Here is a 6,000-nt window from a genome sequence, read left to right as displayed (position 1 = left end):
GCGTCCGGAGCCTGTGCTCCGCAACGGGAGAGGCCACAACAGTGAGAGGCCCGCGTACCGCAAAATAATAATAATAATAAATATAATAAAATATTTATAATAATAATGTATTATATATAATATAATAAATAAAATAATTATAATAAAGTTAGATAGCAGCTAACTATCCCTGTTTTACAAACAAGGAAACTGAGGCACAGGGGGATAAGCGACTTGCCCCAAGGTCACAGAGTACAGACAGGACCGGAAGCCACACGGTCTGGCTCCAGGACTGCACCATTAGCCTGCACCAGGCTACAGGACCTCTCATGGAAAGGTAGACTGGAAGGGTCACCTATGACCTCCAGCTTCTCCCTGGTCTCTGATGTGCCCTGCCTCTATGACCGTGCTAAGTCATGCGTACACCACCTCACGTGCCGGACCTTTTAAAGAGGGAGTAGCCCTGATGCGTCAAAGTCACCTAATTGGTGTCTATGTCCAGGTGGTACTTAGAGTCAGCCATAGAGACCAGTCCCCTGGAGGTCACACAGCATCACTGTTTCCCAACTCTGGCTGTCAGCCTGGACACTGGGCTCAAACAGAGCTGGGTAATAGAACCCGGTTCAATACCAACCCACCTCTGTCCTGGAAAAGAGCTTGCCCACTCAGGTTGTGGGCAGGAAGGGCATCCTGACCCACGAACACCCCCGGCACTCCATCAGTATGCAAAGGCTGAGACTGAATACTCCAATGGTCAGGCTGCTTTCAATGAAGAATTTCACTCACCTGGCCTCCCCGGGGCCTCCCCTGACTCAGCAGCTTTGTCTATGTCACTGGCTTAAAAACACCCCACCTACAAGTAAGGAAAAGGCGTCAGAGGCAGCACTGGAGAAACACCTCACTCTCCAAAGTGTTCTGTTTTCCTGGCATCTGGGGAAACTCGCTGAAGCATCACAAAACTGCACTGAAGAGCAAGCTTAATACAAGGATCCACGTGGAAGCGCCCAGGGAACACACGAGGTCCCCCACCCCAGAGCACCAGCGCATCTCCTGCATGCAGGAGAAGCAGAGTCCGGACAGCCCTGCTACCTACTTCAGCCCCCCCAAGCTCCAGCAACATCTGTTTTGTTTTGCATGGGGTGGAGGGGCTCCTCCCTCTGGGCTTCTGTTTGATTTCAGAGTTTTCCCACCCATCCAGCCCTCCCCCAACTCTGCTTGGCTGATGAGGAAACGGTTGGATGACTTGCCCAAGCTCCCAGAGTTAAGTCACCACTGCACTAAGACTGGACAGCACTCCGACTCCCGGACCCCGCCCACTTGACCATCCTTCAACAGTACTTTGCTAAAAATCCCAATCATGGAATCTCAAAGAAACCTCGTTCGATCACCCACCCACCCAATGCTCAGACAGTTCCTGGGGTTTGAAGTTCATCCATTCACTCCACCATCACATACTGAGCTCCTACAACATGCCAGACGCCATTATTAGGACCTGGGGACACAAAGATGGCCCCGTCCTCAACCACGTCACTATTTTTGAGCTGTACACATTAAGTTACTAAAATTCTCTGCCCTTCAGTTCCCTCATCAGTGAAAACCCCTACCTCACGTGCTTCCTGCGATGAATAAGTGAGAAAAAGCGAGCACATCGACCACCTCGCACCGTAGAGGAGGTAGTAAATGTTAGCATCACTGCAACTTTTTGTAGAAGGGCTCCAGCAAGTATGATCCCTAAACTACCACCTGTGTTAATACAAATGGCTTTGAAATATCATTAAAAACTACCACCAAAACAAGCTTAATCTTGCCTAGAAGGTGAGGGTATTTTTCCCTGCTTGCTCATAAATGGCTGTTTGGCACAAAGGATATCATTACAGGTTTGAACGGAATCATTAGACTACAGAATAGGATAGGCCATAAACCACACAACAGAGCTCAGGGTCCTGGAAGGAAGCTACCAGCCACAGGGCACTGGGGACTCCAGGCCACAATTCCTACAATCTCATAATAAAGGGACAGGAATGGAACCCCTACTCCAATCCCCTCTGACCAAAAGAGGCTGGACAAACCTGGAGCAGCCCTCCAGCTTCCAGTGGAGTCCAGACCCACGACAGTCAGCTGAACAGGCTCTGGGGGCCTCACCTGACGTAAATCCCAGCTCTGCCGCTTCCTCTCTTGCACCTTTGCTCCTTTGCACCTTCTGCGAATTACTTAATCTCTCCCAGATGCTTCCCTACCAGAAGCATCCAGCTGCTGGTGCTTCTATTAATCCTTTTTATGGGGGTGAGGGGGAGATAAATAGCAAATTCCTGGAAGATGTCATGTCATTTTTATTCTGATTCCTTCATAAGATGCTCATTTCCTTGGGGAGGATGCCCCCGGGATCCACCCTGGTTGGAAGCAAGGCCCCTGCAATCACTGCATATTTGGACTAGACGACCTGACTGATTGTCAGGACTGCCCAGCAGCCTTTTAGTTCGCTGACCCTCCGAACAGAAGAGAAACTGAGGCCCAGGGAGGTGAGGGATCTGCACAAAACAGCCCCTCAGGGCCTCCATCCCTCCCACCCACCCCACTTGCACAGTCACCTTTCTCTGCTCCCCATTTCTAAATGAATGGAGCCGGCTGCTTACATGATTCCTGATTATGTAACAATCAGGGGAGCTAGAGAGGTGGAGGGGAAAATCTAGTGTCAATTTACACTGGTGCAAAGGGTCCAGAGGAAAGCGCTGCAGAAAGTTCACTAAGAGCTCAGGGCAGTTCTGGAGACCTTTACCTGGTGCTTAAGTCCAGGGCTAGGGCCAGGCAGAGCCCTTAAGTGCCAAGGTTCCCTGAAACGGCTGATTGGCACCCACTCCCGTGCAGTCACCACAGTGGGAGTGAAGGCCCTCCCCAGCTCTCAGGGACCCACCACCCTCGGAACTGCAGGGAGACAGCCAGCTGGGGCCAAACTGAGCTACAGGCCCGGGCCCAGGGCGCCCTGCTTGGGGTCTGCTCCCTCTGCCGCGTTTCACCTGTGGGTGTGGGCCGGCTCTCAGGTCCCTCAGATTCTGGGGATAAATCCAAGTGTGTCTCACTTTCCCGAACAGAGGATCCGGGGGATCCCCCCAAGATGTGCACCTAAACGTGAGCATGACAGAACAGAGAAAGCCCTGTTCCAAGCATCACAAGACCTCAACTCCCATCCAGCCTGGCTACCAAATCCCTGAGGAACTCCTAGCAATCGGTTCGCCTAGCTGGGCATCAACATGGATTTCCACCAGTAGGTAAACCGAGAGGTGGAAGACTTCCTGCGTTTTGTTCACCCATCTATTACAATTGCAAATATCTGTCCAATGAATAAATGGAGTTAATAGATTATCTCTAAGGACGTCCTTTTTGGCCTCTAACATTCTAAATCTATAAAACCAGTAAAGAGTCTTTTAAAAAACAAAACGTGTGGGAGGGGAGTGTTTTATGGCGGGGCGGGGTGGGGGGGGAGGTAAATCTACATTACTGAACCTTAGGACTACCCGCAGCTTAAAAACACCTGTATTAAAAAAAAAAAAAAAAGAATTCCAGCAGAGGTTAGAACCCTTGTGTGTTGCTGGTGTGCGTGTAAAATGGTGCAGCCCCTATGAAAAACAGTATGGAAGTTCCAAAAAAAATTTTAAATAGAATCATTACACGATCCAGCAATCCCACTGCTGGGTATACATCCAAAAGAATTGAAAGCAGAGTCCCAAAGAGATAGCTGTACACCCATGTTCACAGCAGCATTCGTCACAATAGCCAAGGGGTGGAAGCAACCCAAGTGTCCATCCACGGATGAATGAATAAACAAAAGGTGCCATTATCCATGCAACGGAATATTATTCAGCCTCAACAAGGAAGGAAATTCTGACACATGCTACAACATGGACGAACCTTGAAGACATCAAGCTAAGTGAAATAAGCCGATCACAAAAAGACAAATACTGGGGGCTTCCCTGGTGGCGCAGTGGTTGAGAGTCCGCCTGCCGATGCAGGGGACGCGGGTTCGTGCCCCGGTCCGGGAAGATCCCACGTGCCGCGGAGCGGCTGGGCCCGTGAGCCGTGGCCGCTGAGCCTGCGCGTCCGGAGCCTGTGCTCCACAACGGGAGAGGCCACAACAGTGAGAGGCCCGCGTACCACAAAAAAAAAAAAAAAAAAGACAAATACTGTATGATTCCACTTACTATCTGAAACAGTCAAATGCAAAGTGACAGAAAGTAGAATGGTGGTTGCTAGGGGACTGGGGACAATGGGGAGATGCTGTTTAATGGGGACAGAGTTTCAGCTGGCAAAGATGAGAAAAGTTTTGGAGATGGATGGTGGTGATGGTTGTATTATACAATAATGTGGATATACCACACTACTGAAGTGTACTCTGAAAAAAGGGTAAGATGGCGAGTTTTATGTTATGTGTATTTTAACCACAATTCTTAAACAATCCTCAATCTAATCGACAGCTCACTCCGTATGCATTTCTGAAATCATAGTCTGAAATCCTGTCACAATCCAATGGTTCCCTGAGGTTTCTTTGCACAGCTGGGAGAGCAATTTTTGTTTTTCTTGTCTGTTTTTGGCGAAGGCGACCAGAGGCTCAAATGCACAGCATAATCGCCTGGACACAGCAACATCCCTGGCTCCAGGGCCTGCCTTGGAAGGAAGTACCTGGAAGTTCAGCCCAGGGGCTCTTGGACGGAAGGCAAAGCTTTGACGTAAGGCAGAAAGGCTTAAGATGCAGAGCTGGGATACTCACCCTTTTCCACATGCTGGCCCCCGGCCCCAATGATGCAGTGTGTCCCTGTCTAATACACCCTTGGCCTGTGTCAGCCCAAAAGATATCATGCCAGGAAGCAGTACCCCACCTGCTCAGGCATGGAGGTAGCTGTCAAAAACCAGCCAAACGTTTGTATGTGAGAGACTGGGTGACGATGCCAGTGTTTCCAAGGCCCTACCTTGCCATCAGAGCCAGGGAGCTGTGGGTGACAGCCCTCCTGGATCCACCCTGGACAGGCTCAGGGAGCCAGGCACCTCGCGAGTCCCGTGCACGGTTCCCAAGTCAAGTGCGGTCCTGCCAGCTTCTGCAAGACTGGCTTCCACGCCCGCCGGAGAAGCCATACCTTCTAAAGCAAGCCCCACTATTAGCCTGTTATCCACAGGAAAAAAAAGCTGCCCTGTCACCAGCCTTCTCTTGCTCATTCCTCTACTTATAATTATAGCCGGTGATGCGTCTGCATGCCTGTCTCCCATTAAAGTCTGACAGAAACACGAAGGAAGGGGCAGCCTCATCTGTTGTGATCTCAGTGCCCCGGCACTGTGCTTTGACACTCTACAACGACAGTCAAGGACTCAGAGGTACGCTGCATTTCATCCACAGACGTACACAAAGCAGGCACGTTAAGCCCCAGATATACTCTCCTCCCCAAACAGCTATCTATCTGCTTACTGAGGATCTATGTCCCACAGTGGGATGCATGTCACATTTTCAGGGATCTAACACACAGGATAAGAGCCCAGGATATAAGCCCTAGGAGAGCCAGGCTCCAGAGTTCAGGGAACACTAGAGGGCTAAGCATGGGCCCTGGGTAAATTTCCCAGATGTTCCCGAAGCCAGATTTCCCACAAATGCTGCTGTCAGATCATCTCCAAAATGCTGGGTGATTTATGTGTAGGCGGGACCAGGTCACAGCTGGAGGGGATGTTCTTCTGCTTCCTTCATATACCAGACAATAACAGAGAAAGATGACAAAACACCAGAAACACCAGGCTCGATGTTCTAAGGGTCTCAGGGGAAAGACACCAAAGGTAGCATCCTGAAGACTCACCTCTCAGCCTCCAAAATCCACTTGCACGTATAACACAACTTTTTGCACGTACAAATTATTTCCTAAGTTTTGGGGGTGCTATTTGTAAGTTTCCCTGGATGCCTAAGAGAATGGCAGGAACCTTCAATCCTGGGTGAGATTTCATGCGTTTGAAAACCCTCATCCTGGAAACAGAGCTCAAGTGTATGAT

General features: G+C 50.0%; 1 protein-coding gene across 3 annotated transcripts in view; it reads right to left on the bottom strand.

Annotated features, from left to right (window-relative positions):
* SLC25A37 (solute carrier family 25 member 37) overlaps window positions 1-6,000 on the bottom strand; it is a 43,407-nt gene that overhangs the window by 18,975 nt on the left and 18,432 nt on the right. For 2 of the 3 annotated variants that reach the window (XM_024747680.1, XM_024747679.1), the window contains exon 2: window positions 766-832. The exons of the other annotated variant lie outside the window; for it this stretch is intronic. The gene's annotated coding sequence lies outside the window, so the exon portion shown is untranslated. The remainder of the gene's footprint in view (window positions 1-765; window positions 833-6,000) is intronic. 3 annotated transcript variants of the gene reach the window in all.

The sequence above is a fragment of the Neophocaena asiaeorientalis genome, unplaced genomic scaffold (assembly GCF_003031525.2).
Source record: "Neophocaena asiaeorientalis asiaeorientalis breed wild unplaced genomic scaffold, Neophocaena_asiaeorientalis_V1.1 scaffold429, whole genome shotgun sequence".
NCBI classification, from domain to species: domain Eukaryota; kingdom Metazoa; phylum Chordata; class Mammalia; order Artiodactyla; family Phocoenidae; genus Neophocaena; species Neophocaena asiaeorientalis.
Note: the sequence above shows the minus strand (reverse complement) of the source record. Positions and strands in the feature narration are given on the sequence as shown.